The sequence below is a fragment of the Triticum dicoccoides genome, chromosome 5B (genome assembly GCF_002162155.2).
Source record: "Triticum dicoccoides isolate Atlit2015 ecotype Zavitan chromosome 5B, WEW_v2.0, whole genome shotgun sequence".
NCBI classification, from domain to species: domain Eukaryota; kingdom Viridiplantae; phylum Streptophyta; class Magnoliopsida; order Poales; family Poaceae; genus Triticum; species Triticum dicoccoides.
In genome coordinates, this window is record NC_041389.1 from 521086116 (window position 1) to 521100438 (window position 14323).

The window sequence follows — 14323 nt, forward strand, 5'->3', positions numbered from 1 at the left end:
GATTTATCAGCCATTTGCAAAGATATTTCAGTAGGTGTCAACTTATTCAAGTCAAGTCTACGATATAAAGAGAGAGGCATAACACTGACACCGGCTCCAAGATCAGATAAAGCAGTTTTAACATAGTTTCTCTTAATGGAGCATGGTATAGTAGGTACTCCGGGGTCTCCAAGTTTCTTTGGTATTCCGCCCTTAAAAGTATAATTAGCAAACATGGTGGAAATTTCAGCTTCAGGTATCTTTCTTTTATTAGTAATAATATCCTTCATATACTTAGCATAATGATTTGTTTTGAGCACATCAGTTAATCGCATACGCAAAAAGATGGGTCTAATCATTTCAGCAAAGCGCTCAAAATCCTCATCGTCCTTTTTCTTAGATGGTTTTGGAGGAAAAGGCATGGCTTTCTAAACCCATGGTTCCCTTTGTTTACCATGTTTCCTAGCAACGAAGTCTCTTTTATCATAACGTTGATTCCTTGATTGTGGGTTATCAAGATCAACAGCAGGTTCAGCTTCTACTGTTGGGAACGTAGCAGAAATTCAAAAAATTTCCTACGTGTCACCAAGATCTATCTATGGAGAAACCAGCAACGAGGGGAAGGAGAGTGCATCTACATACCCTTGTAGATTGCTAAGCGGAAGCATGCAAGAGAACGGGGTTGAAGGAGTCGTACTCGTCGTGATCCAAATCACCGGAGATCCTAGTGCCGAACGGACGGCACCTTCGCGTTCAACACACGTATAGCCCGGTGACGTCTCCCACGCCTTGATCTAGCAAGGAGAGAGGGAGAGGTTGAGGAAGACTCCGTCCAGCAGCAGCACAATGGCGTGGTGGTGGTGGAGGAGCGTGGCAATCCTGCAGGGCTTCGCCAAGCACCACGGGAGAGGAGAAGGGAGAGAGGTAGGGTTGCGCCAAGGAGAGGTCAAACTCATATCTTGGCAGCCCTCAAGACCTCAACTATATATAGGGAGAGGGAGGGGGTGCACCCCCTCTAGGGTTTCCACCCCAAGGGGTGCGGCAGCCCCAATCCCATCTAGGGGGGCGACCAAGGGGGGGAGAGGGGAAACTTGCCCCCCCCCCCCAAGTTAGGTGGGTGCGCCCCCTCCCCCAACCCTAGGCGCCTTGGGCCCTTGTGGGGGGGGGGAGCGCACCAGCCCACCTGGGGCTGGTCCCCTCCCACACTTGGCCCATGCAGCCCTCCGGGGACGGTGGCCCCACTTGGTGGACCCCCGGGACCCTCCCGGTGGTCCCGGTACGTTACCGATAAAACCCGAACCGTGACCAAAACAGGACTTCCCATATATAAATCTTTACCTCCGGATCATTCCGGAACTCCTCGTGACGTCCAGGATCTCATACGGGACTTCGAACAACATTCGTAACCACATACAAACTTCCTCTATAACCCTAGCGTCATCGAACCTTAAGTGTGTAGACCCTACGGGTTCAGGAACCATGCAGACATGACCGAGACATTCTCCGGTCAATAACCAACAGTGGGATCTGGATACCCATGTTGGCTCCCACATGTTCCACGATGATCTCATTGGATGAACCACGATATCCAGGACTCAATCAATCCCGTATACAATTCCCTTTGTCTAGCAGTATTGTACTTGCCCGAGATTCGATCGTTGGTATGCCGGTACCTTGTTCAATCTCGTTACCGCCAAGTCTCTTTACTCGTTCTCTAACACATCATCCCGTGATCAACCCCTTGGTCACATTGTGCACATTATGATGATGTCCTACCGAGTGGGCCCAGAGATACCTTTCCGTCAACCGGAGTGACAAATCCCAGTCTCGATTCATGCCAACCCAACAGACACTTTCGGAGATACCTGTAGTGCACCTTTATAGCCACCCAGTTACGTTGTGACGTTTGGTACACCCAAAGCATTCCTACGGTATCCGGGAGTTGCACAATCTCATGGTCTAAGGAAACGATACTTGACATTAGAAAAGCTTTAGCATACGAACTATACGATCTTTGTGCTAGGCTTAGGATTGGGTCTTGTCCATCACATCATTCTCCTAATGATGTGATCCCGTTATCAACGACATCCAATGTCCATGGTCAGGAAACCATAACCATCTATTGATCAACGAGCTAGTCATCTAGAGGCTTACTAGGGACTTGGTGTTGTCTATGTACCCACACATGTATCTGAGTTTCCTATCAATACAATTATAGCATGGATAATAAACGATTATCATGAACAAGGAAATATAATAATAATAACTAATTTATTATTGCCTCTAGGGCATATTTCCAACAGTCTCCCACTTGCACTAGAGTCAATAATCTAGTTCACATCGCCATGTGATTAACATTGACAGGTCACATCACCATGTGACCAACATCCAAAGAGTTTACTAGTGTTACTAAACTAGTTCACATCACCATGTGATTAAGACTCAATGAGTTCTGGGGTTTGATCATGTTTTGCTTGTGAGAGAGGTTTTAGTCAACGGGTCTGCAACATTCAGATCCGTATGTATTTCGCAATTCTCTAGTCATATTGTAAATGCTGCTTCCATGCTCCACTTGGAGCTATTCCAAATGGTTGCTCCACTATACGTATCCAGTTTGCTATTCAGAGTCATTCGGACAGGTGTTAAAACTTGCATCGACGTAACCCTTTACGCCGAACTCTTTATCACATCCATAATCGAGAAACATGTCCTTTATTTACTCCAAGGACAATTTTGACCGCTGTCCAATGATCCATTCCTGGATCATTCTTGTACCCCTTGACTGACTCATGGCAAGGCACACTTCCGGTGCGGTACACAGCATAACATACTATAGAGCCTACGTCTGAAGCATAGGGGACGACCTTCGTCCTTTCTCTCTCTTCTGCCGTGGTCGAGCTTTAACTCTTAACTTCATATCTTACAACTCAGGCAAGAACTCCTTCTTTGACCGATCCATCTTGAACACCTTCAAGATCATGTCAAGGTATGTGCTCGTTTGAAAGTACCATTTAGCATTTTTTGATCTATCCTCATAGATATTGATGCTCAATGTTCAAGCAGCTTATTCCAGGTTTTCTATTGAAAAACACTTTTCAAATAACCCTATATGCTTTCCAGAAATTCTACGTCATTTCTGATCAACAATATGTCAACAACATATACTCATAAGAAATTCTATAGTGCTCCCACTCACTTCTTTGGAAATACAAGTTTCTCATAAACTTTGTATAAACCCAAAATCTTTGATCATCTCATCAAAGCGTACATTCCAACTCCGAGATGCTTACCCCAGTCCTTAGAAGGATTGCTAGAGCTTTGCATATTTGTTAGCGTTCTTCAGGATTGACAAAACCTTCTGGTTGTACCACATACAACCTTTCCTCAAGGATATCGTCGAGGAAACAATGTTTTGACATCCTATCTGCAAGATTTCATAAATCATGCAGTAATTGCTAATATAATTCCAACAGACTCTTAGCATCGCTACAAGTAAGAAAGTCTCATCGTAGTCAACTCCTTGAACTTGTCGGAAAACATCTTAACGACAAGTCGAGCTTTCTTAATGGCGATACTTACCATCATTGTCTGTCTTCCTTTTAAAATCCATCTGTACCCAACGGCCTTACGACCATCAAGTATTTCTTCCAAAGTCATGGATCCTCTCTTGGATTTTATGGCCTCGAGCCATTCGTCGGAATCCGGGCCCACCATCGCTTCTCCATAGCTCGTAGGTTCATTGTTGTCTAGCAACATGACCTCTAAGACAGGATTGCATACCACTCTGAAGTAGTATGCATCCTTGTCGACCTACGAGGTCCGGTAGTGACTTGATCCGAAGCTTCATGATCACTATCATAAGCTTCTACTTCAATTGGTGTAGGCGCCAAAGGAACAACTTCCTGTGCCCTGCTACACACTCGTTGAAGTGACGGTTCAATAACCTCATCAAGTCTCCACCATCCTCCCACTCAATTCTTTCGAGAGAAACTTTTCCTCGAGAAAGGACCCGTTTCTAGAAACAATTACTTTTGCTTCCGGATCTGAGATAGGAGGTATACCCAACCATTTGGGGTATCCTATGAAGATGTATTTATCCATTTTGGGTTCGAGCTTATCACGATGAAACTTTTTCACATAAGCGTTGCAGCCCCAAACTTTTAAGAAACGACAACTTAGGTTTCTCCAAACCATAGTTCAAATGGTGTCGTCTCAATGGAATTACGTGGTGCCCTATTAAAGTGAGTGCGGTTGTCTCTAATGCCTAACCCATGAACGATAGTGGTAATTCGATAAGAGACATCATGGTACGCACCATATCTAATAGGGTACAACTATGATGTTCGGACACACCATCACACTATGGTGTTCCAGGCGGTATTAATTGTGAAACATTTCCACAATGTCTTAATTGCGTGCCAATGCTCGTAACTCAGATACTCATCTCTATGATCATATCATAGACATTTTATCCTCTTGTCACAATGATCTTCAACTTCACTCTGAAATTACTTGAACCATTCAATAATTCAGACTTGTGTTTCATCAAGTAAATATACTCAGTATCTACTTAAATCATCCGTGAAGTAAGAACATAACGATATTCACTGCATGCCTCAGCACTCATTGGACTGCACACATCAAAATTGTTACTTCCAACAAGTTGCTATCTTGTTCCATCTTACTGAAAACGAGGCTTTTCAGTCATCTTGCCTATGTGGTATGATTTGCATATCTCAAGTGATTCAAAATCAAGTGAGTCCAAACGATCCATCTGCATGGAGTTTCTTCATGTGTATACACCAATAGACATGGTTTGCATGTCTCAAACTTTTCAAAAATGAGTGAGTCCAAAGATCCATCAACATAGAGCTTCTTCATGCGTTTTACACCAATATGACTTACATGGCAGTGCCACAAGTAAGTGGTACTATCATTACTATCTTATATATTTTGGCATGAAAATGCGTATCACTACGATCGAGATTCAATAAACCATTACTTTTAGGTGTAAGACCATTGAAGGTATTATTCAAATAAACAGAGTAACCATTATTCTCCTTAAATGAATAACCGTATTGCGACAAACATATCCAATCATGCCTATGCTCAACGCAAACACCAAATAACAATTATTTAGGTTTAACACCAATCTTGATGGTAGAGGGAGCGTGCGATGCTTGATCACATCAACCTTGGAAACACTTCCAACACATATCGTCAGCTCACCTTTAGCTAGTCTCCGTTTATTTCGTAGCTTTTATTTCGAGTTACTAACACTTAGCAACCGAACCGGTATCTAATACCCTGGTGCTACTAGGAGTACTAGTAAAGTACACATTAACATAATGTATATCCAACATACTTCTATCGACCTTGCCAACCTTCTTATCTACCAAGTATCTAGGGTAATTCTGCTCCAGTGGCTGTTCCCCTTATTACAGAAGCACTTAGTCTCGGGTTTGGGTTCAACCTTGGGTTTCTTCACTGGAGCAGCAACTGATTTGCCGTTTCATGAAGTGCCCCCTTTTTTGCCCTTGCCCTTCTTGAAACTAGTGGTTTCACTAACCATCAACAATTGATGCTCCTTCTTGATTTCTACTTTCGCGGTGTCAAACATCGTGAATATCTCAAGGATCATCATATCTATCCCTGATTTGTTATAGTTCGTCATGAAGCTCTAGCAGCTTGGTGGCAATGACTTTGGAGAAACATCACTATCTCATCTGGAAGATCAACTCCCACTCGATTCAAGTGATTGTTGCACTCAGACAATCTGAGCACAAGCTCAACGATTGAGCTTTTCTCCCTTAGTTTGCAGGCTAAGAAAATCGTCGGAGGTCTTATACCTCTTGACGTGGGCATGAGCCTGAAATCCCAATTTCAGCCCTCGAAACATCTCATATGTTTCGCGACGTTTTGAAAACGTCTTTGGTGCCTCAACTCTAAACTGTTTAATTGAACTATCACATAGTTATCGAAACATGTATGTCCGATGTTTGCAACATCCACAGACGACGTTTTGGGGTTCTGCACACTGAGCTGTGCATTAAGGACATAAGCTTTCTACCGATCGCATAATCGCTACTGTCAACTTTCAATTATATTTTCTCTAGGAACATATCTAAAACAGTAGAACTAATGCGTGAGCTATGACATAATTTGCAAAGGGCTTTTGACTACGTTCAGGATAATTAAGTTCATCTAATGAACTCCCACTCAAATAGACATCCCTCTAGTCATCTAAGTGATTACATGATCCGAGTCAACTAGGCCGTGTCCGATCATCACTTGAGACGGACTAGTCATCATCGGTGAACATCTTCATGTTGATCGTATCCACCATACGACTCATGCTCGACCTTTCGGTCTCTTGTGTCCGAGGCCATGTCTGTACATGCTAGGCTCGTCAAGTCAACCTAAGTGTTTCGCGTGTGTAAATCTTGCTTACACCCGTTGTATGTGAACCTAAGAATCTATCACACCCGATCATCACGTGGTGCTTCGAAACGACGAACTTTCGCAATGGTGCATAGTTAGGGGGAAAACTTTCTTGAAATTTTAATGAGGGATCATCTTATTTACTACCATCGTTCTAAGAAAATAAGATGTATAAACATGATAAACATCACATGCAATCAAATAGTGACATGATATGGCCAATATCATTTTGCTCCTTTTGATCTCCATCTTCGAGGCTCCATGATCATCATCGTCACCGGCATGACACCATGATCTCAATCATCATGATCTCCATCATCGTGTCTCCATGAAGTTGTCTCGCCAACTTATTACTTATACTACTATGGTTACCGGTTAGCAATAAAGTAAAGTAATTACATGGCGTTGTTCAATGACACGCAGGTCATACAATAAATAAAGACAACTCCTATGGCTCCTACCGGTTGTCATACTCATCGACATGCAAGTCTTGATTCCTATTACAAGAACATGATCAATCTCATACATCACATATCATTCATCACATTCTTCTTGGCCATATCACATCACATAGCATACCCTGCAAAAACAAGTTAGACGACCTCTAATTGTTGTTTGCATGTTTTACGTGGCTGCTATGGGTTTCTAGCAAGAACGTTTCTTACCTACGCAAAACCACAACGTGATATGCCAATTGCTATTTACCCTTCATAAGGACCCTTTTCATCGAATCCGTTCCGACTAAAGTGGGAGAGACTGGCACCCGCTAGCCACCTTATGCACCAAGTGCATGTCAGTCGGTGGAACCTGTCTCACGTAAGTGTACGTGTAAGGTCGGTCCGGGCCGCTTCATCCCACAATACCGTCGAAACAAGATTGGACTAGTAACGGTAAGCATATTGAACAAAATCAACGCCCACAACTACTTTGTGTTCTACTCGTGCAAAGAATCTACGCAATAGACCTAGCTCTGATGCCACTGTTGGGGAACGTAGCAGAAATTTAAAAAAATTCCTATGTGTCACCAAGATCTATCTATGGAGAAACCAGAAACGAGGGGAAGGAGAGTGCATCTACATACCCTTGTAGATCGCTAAGCGGAAGCGTTCAAGAGAACGGGGTTGAAGGAGTCGTACTCGTCATGATCCAAATCACCGGAGATCCTAGTGCCGAACGGACGGCACCTCCGCGTTCAACACACGTACAGCCTGGTGACGTCTCCCACGCCTTGATCCAGCAAGGAGAGAGGGAGAGGTTGAGGAAGACTCCATCCAGCAGCAGCACAACGGCGTGGTGGTGGTGGAGGAGCGTGGCAATCCTGCAGGGCATCGCCAAGCACCGCGGGAGAGGAGAAGGGAGAGAGGTAGGGCTGCGCCAAGGAGAGGTCAAACTCATATCTTGGGAGCCCTCAAGACCTCAACTATATATAGGGGAGAGGGAGGGGTGCGCCCCCTCTAGAGTTTCCACCCCAAGGGGTGCGGCAGCCCCAATCCCATCTAGGGTGGCGGCCAAGGGGGGGGGAGGGGAAACTTGCCCCCCAAGTTAGGTGGGTGCGCCCCCTCCCCCATCCCTAGGCGCCTTGGGCCCTTGTGGGGGGGGGGGGGGCGCACCAGCCCACCTGGGGCTGGTCCCCTCCCACACTTGGCCCATGCAGCCCTCCGGGGCCGGTGGCCCCACTTGGTGGACCCCCGGGACGCTCCCGGTGGTCCCGGTACGTTACCGATAAAACCCGAAACTTTTCCGGTGACCAAAACAGGACTTCCCATATATAAATATTTACCTCCCAACCATTCCGGAACTCCTCGTGACGTCCGGGATCTCATCTGGGACTCCAAACAACATTCGGTAACCACATACAAACTTCCTTTATAACCCTAGCATCATCGAACCTTAAGTGTGTTGACCCTACGGGTTCGAGAACCATGCAGACATGACCGAGACGTTCTCCGGTCAATAACCAACAGCGGGATCTGGATACCCATGTTGGCTCCCACATGTTCCACGATGATCTCATCGAATGAACCACGATGTCAAGGACTCAATCAACCCCGTATACAATTCCCTTTGTCTAGCGGTATTGTACTTGCCCGAGATTCGATCGTCGGTATGCCGATACCTTGTTCAATCTCGTTACCGGCAAGTCTCTTTACTCGTTCCGTAACACATCATCCCGTGATCAACCCCTTGGTCACATTGTGCACATTATGATGATGTCCTACCGAGTGGGCCTAGAGATACCTTTCCGTCAACCGGAGTGACAAATCCCAGTCTCGATTCGTGCCAACCCAACAGACACTTTCGGAGATACCTGTAGTGCACCTTTATAGCCACCCAGTTACGTTGTGACGTTTGGTACACCCAAAGCATTCCTACGGTATCCGGGAGTTGCACAATCTCATGGTCTAAGGAAATGATACTTGACATTAGAAAAGCTTTAGCATACGAACTATACGATCTTTGTGCTAGGCTTAGGATTGGGTCTTGTCCATCACATCATTCTCCTAATGATGTGATCCCGTTATCAACGACATCCAATGTCCATGGTCAGGAAACCGTAACCATCTATTGATCAACGAGCTAGTCATCTAGAGGCTTACTAGGGACTTGGTGTTGTCTATGTACCCACACATGTATCTGAGTTTCCTATCAATACAATTATAGCATGGATAATAAACGATTATCATGAACAAGGAAATATAATAATAATAACTAATTTATTATTGCCTCTAGGGCATATTTCCAACATCTACATCATTATCATTACTAGGTTGAGCATCATCATGAACATTATCATTAATATTTTCACTAGGTTCATGTTCATCACCAGATTGTGTTTCAGCATCAGAAATAGAGATATCATTTGGATTCTCATGTGGCTCGGCAATAGGTTTACTAGAAGTTTGCAATGTCCTATCATTTTTCTTTTCCTTCCTTTTAGAAGAACTAGGTACATCAATATCATTTCTCTGAGAATCTTGCTCGATTCTCTTAGGGTGTCCTTCAGGATACAAAGGTTCCTGAGTCATTCTACTAGTTCTAGTAGCCACTCTAACAGCATAATCATATTTCTTACTATTCATTTCATCAAGCGCTTCTTTCTGAGTTTTAAGTACTTGTTCTACTTGAGTGGTAACCATAGAAGTATGTTTGCTAACAAGTTTAAGTTCACCTCTAATATCAGCCATATAATCACCCAAGCGTTTAATCATATAAGCATCTTGTTTTAATTGTCTACCAAAATAAGCATTAAAGTCATCTTGCTTAAACATAAAGTTATCAAACTCATCCAAGCACTGACTAGCAATTTTAGTAGGAGGGACTTCCGCTTTATCATATCTATAGAGAGAATTTACCTTTACTACCTGTATCGGGATATTGGGAGGTTCTTCAGTAAATAAGTAATTGAGATCATATACTTCTTCAACAGGCGGTAAATTAAGACCATGTATTTCTTCAATAGGAGGTAAATTCTTAACATCTTCAGCTTTAACACCTTTTTCTTTCATTGATTTCTTTGCCTCTTGCATATCTTCGGGACTGAGAAATAGAACACCTCTCTTCTTCGGAGTTGGTTTAGGAATAGGCTCAATAATTGGCTCAGAAATTGGCTCAGAAGCTGGCTCGGGAGGTGCCCAATTATTTTAATTTGTCAACATATTATTCAATATAATTTCAGCTTCATCCGGTGTTCTTTCCCTGAAAAGAGAACCAACACAACTATCCAGGTAATCTCTGGAAGCATCGGTTAGTCCATTATAAAAGATATCAAGTATTTCAAGTTTCTTAAGAGGATGATCAGGAAAAGCATTAAGTAACTTGAGAAGCCTCCCCCAAGCTTGTGGGAGACTCTCTTCTTCAATTTGCACGAAGTTGTATATTTCCGTCAAGGCAACTTGTTTCTTATGAGCAGGGAAATATTTAGTAGAAAAGTAATAGATCATATCCTGGGGACTTTGCACATAACCAGGATCAAGAGAATTAAACCATATCTTAGCATCACCCTTTAATGATAACGAAAATATTTTGAGAAAATAAAGGTAGCACGATCTCTCATTATTAGTAAACAGGGCAGCTATATCATTTAACTTAGTAAGATGTGCCACAATAGTTTCAGATTCATAGCCATAGAAAGGACCAGGTTCAACCAAAGTAATTATATCTGGATCAACAGAAAAATCATAATTATCCTTATCGGGAACACAAAAAGGTGAAGTAGCAAAAGCAGGATCGGGTCTCATTCTATCTCTAAAAGATTCTTTACTCCATTTAACTAGCAACCTCTTAAGTTCATATCTATCCTGGCAAGCAAAATAGCTGCAGAAGATTCTGCATCAAAAAGATAACCTTCAAGGATAGCAGGCATATTTTCATCATCACTCTCATAATTGTATTCAGGTGCAATAATTTCTCCTTCTCTAGACCTAGCAATTTGCTCATCAAGAAATTCACCAAGGGGCACACTAGTATCAAGCATAGAAGTGGTTTCATCGTAAGTATCATGCATAGTAGAAGTGGCATCATCAATAACATGCGACATATTAGAATTCATAGCAGTAGCAGGTTTAGGTGTCGCAAGCTTACTTATAACAGAAGGAGAATCTAGTGCAAGGCTAGATGGCAGTTCCTTACCTCCCCTCGTAGTTGAGGGCAAAATAGTAGTTCGATCGTCTTTCAAGTTCTTCATAGTGTCCAGCAGATATAAATCCCAAGTGACTCAAATAATAGAGCTATGCTCCCCGGCAACAGCGCTAGAAAAAGGTCTTGATAACCCACAAGTATAGGGGATCGCAACAGCTTTCGAGGGTAGAGTATTCAACCCAAATTTATTGATTCGATACAAGGGGAGCCAAAGAATATTCTCAAGTATTAGCAGCTGAGTTGTCAATTCAACCACACCTGGAAACTTAGTATCTGCAGCAAAGTGTTTAGTAGCAAAGTAATATGATAGTGGTGGTAACGGTAACAAAAGTAAAGACAACAAAAGTAATGTTTTTGGTATTTTGTAGTGATTGTAATAGTAGCAACGGAAAAGTAAATAAGCGAGAACCAGTATATGGAAAACTCGTAGGCACCGGATTAGTGATGGATAATTATGCCGGATGTGGTTCATCATGTAACAGTCATAACATAGGGTGACACAGAACTAGCTCCAGTTCATCAATGTAATGTAGGCATGTATTCCAAATATAGTCATACGTGCTTATGGAAAAGAACTTGCATGACATCTTTTGTCCTACCCTCCCATGGCAGCGGGGTCCTATTGGAAACTAAGGGATGTTAAGGCCTCCTTTTAATAGAGAACCGGAACAAAGCATTAGCACATAGTGAATACATGAACTCCTCAAACTATGGTCATCACCGTGAGTGGTTCCGATTATTGTCACTTCGGGGTTGCCGGATCATAACACATAGTAGGTGACTATAGACTTGCAAGATAGGATCAAGAACTCACATATATTCATGAAAACATAATAGGTTCAGATCTGAAATCATGGCACTCGGGCCCTAGTGACAAGCATTAAACATAGCAAAGTCATAGCAACATCAATCTCAGAACATAGTGGATACTAGGGATCAAACCCTAACAAAACTAACTCGATTACATGATAAATCTCATCCAACCCATCACCATCCAGCAAGCCTACGATGGAATTACTCATGCACAGTGGTGAGCATCATGAAATTGGTGATGGAGGATGGTTGATGATGATGACGGCGACGAATCCCCCTCTCCGGAGCCCAGAACGGACTCCGGATCATCCCTCCCGAGAGAGATTAGGGCTTGGCGGCGGCTCCGTATCGTGAAACGCGATGATTTCTTCTCTCTGATTTTTTTTCTCCCCGAAAGCCAATATATGGAGTTGGAGTTGGCGTCAGAGGGCCACCAGGGGGCCCACGAGGTAGGGGTGCACGCCCAGGGGGGGCGCCCCCACCCTCGTGGACAGGGTGTGGGCCCCCTGGTCTTCATCTTTGGCGAGGATTTTTTTATTATTTATCCTAAGATATTCCGTGGAGTTTTAGGTCGTTCCGAGAACTTTTATTTTCTGCACATAAAACAACACCATGGCAATTCTGCTGAAAACATCATCAGTCCGGGTTAGTTCCATTCAAATCATACAAGTTAGAGTCCAAAACAAGGGCAAAAGTGTTTGGAAAAGTAGATACGACCGAGACGTATCAAGCAGCTTGAATGCCTTCGACATGCTGAGAAAAACTTTGATGATCGGCATTGTGAAGATATATTGCCTCCTTGGCAGGCTCTGGGTATATGGCTTCGATTTACATATCAACCTCTGGTAGGAATATAAGATGGTTGCGTGCAGAGGGCTGATAGTTAATAGCGGAGTGAAGCTTGATCAAACGCATAACCCATGGAGCATAGAATTTCAGTCCAAATATGTCTGAGCCAGATGCAGCAAATTGATGAATGAAGAAATCCTAAGCATTGAAGCTTTTGCCATTGAGAATATAGAAGACCAATGTCTTCATTGTACCTTCAAGCTTTGCTGAGGAAGAATGTCTTTTGATGGGCCATAGAGTTTGCCTAATGATGTGATAGATGGTGCGGGGCAGATACTCTAGGTCTTCAACAAGGAATTCCTTGGTATATTCAACATCCTGTGGTAGTGGCTTCATCATGCTCAGCATTTTGCTCATGTTGGGCTCTGGCTTATGAAAGATGCTCTCCAATGCATCGCGGTGAAGCTGACAACCAGGTTCATAGAGTTCACCCGGAGTGGACAGGCCAGTAAGCTCAATGAGATCAAAAGCTTTGGCTTCATGATGTACATTGCCTGTCATCCACTCAAGGACCCATGTCTTCGGATCCCTGTTGTAGCCGCAAATGTTGAGAGTTGCATAGAATTGTAGCAGAAGCTCTGCATTCCAATTCTCCTTATCAGTGACAAACTAGAGAAGGCCTGCATCTCTGAAACAGTCAAGTTATTCTTCTAAGCAGGGCAGGCCAGCAATGGCTTCGGAATCTAGACGCATATGAGGAAATATGCGCCCTTGGTTGTATAGAACACAGGAGTAATAGCTGCGTTGCTGATAACTCCAGAACCGATCAGATGATATTCTTGCCTTGGAATATGGGTTCTTGACTCTATCAAAGAAGGTGTTGTGTGCAATGAATCCATTGACATTGAATGATCCTGGTGCAGATGCAGCACTTGGGAACCGTGGCAGCCTTGGTTTTGGTTTCTGAATCTGAGGCCTGTGCTCCACATGATAGTCAAACTGAGGTCCGGGAGCAGGCGGAGGAACCAGAATTGGCCATCTGACGTGACCAACTCACCTTGATAGAATGCTTGCTCAATAGTGTGTGGCCTTGGTGATGGAACAGGAGCAGTGGCATTAGCAAGGGCGTCAGGCTGCACATTTGTTGTAGGTGCATCAGTGGCTTCATGCATGGTGTTGACTGTAGGCGCCATATTAGCTTCAGCCATGACAACGTCATTGGCGTCAGTAGTGTTATTGGTGGCCGCCTCGGGATTTTCAACCTCCACTTGAGTAGCTGGAGGGTCGGGCACAGACACATTCTCCTTGAGAACATCTTCTTGGTTGGTAGGGGTGTAGCAACACGTTCTTCTACTTGATGGGGTTCTTGTTTTTCATCGACTGATGCAGCCGGAATGTCTTCAGCAACATTGGCTTCAGACGTGGGAACCGTCACAGAAGGATTATCTTCAGGGAACACTTTACGTGCCACTGAGCTGGATTGGTTTGAGTCTTCTTCTGTGATGGTTGTCATGGAGACTGATGGCCTTAAGCCTTTGCGAAGCCGTTGAAACATGGGCGACGCCTTTGGTAAGGGTGTAGTCTCCATGTAATTGTCGTCATTGATTATTTGTCTGGTGACTTGCGCTGGTGGAGGAAGGGGTGTACTTGGTGAATCTTGACT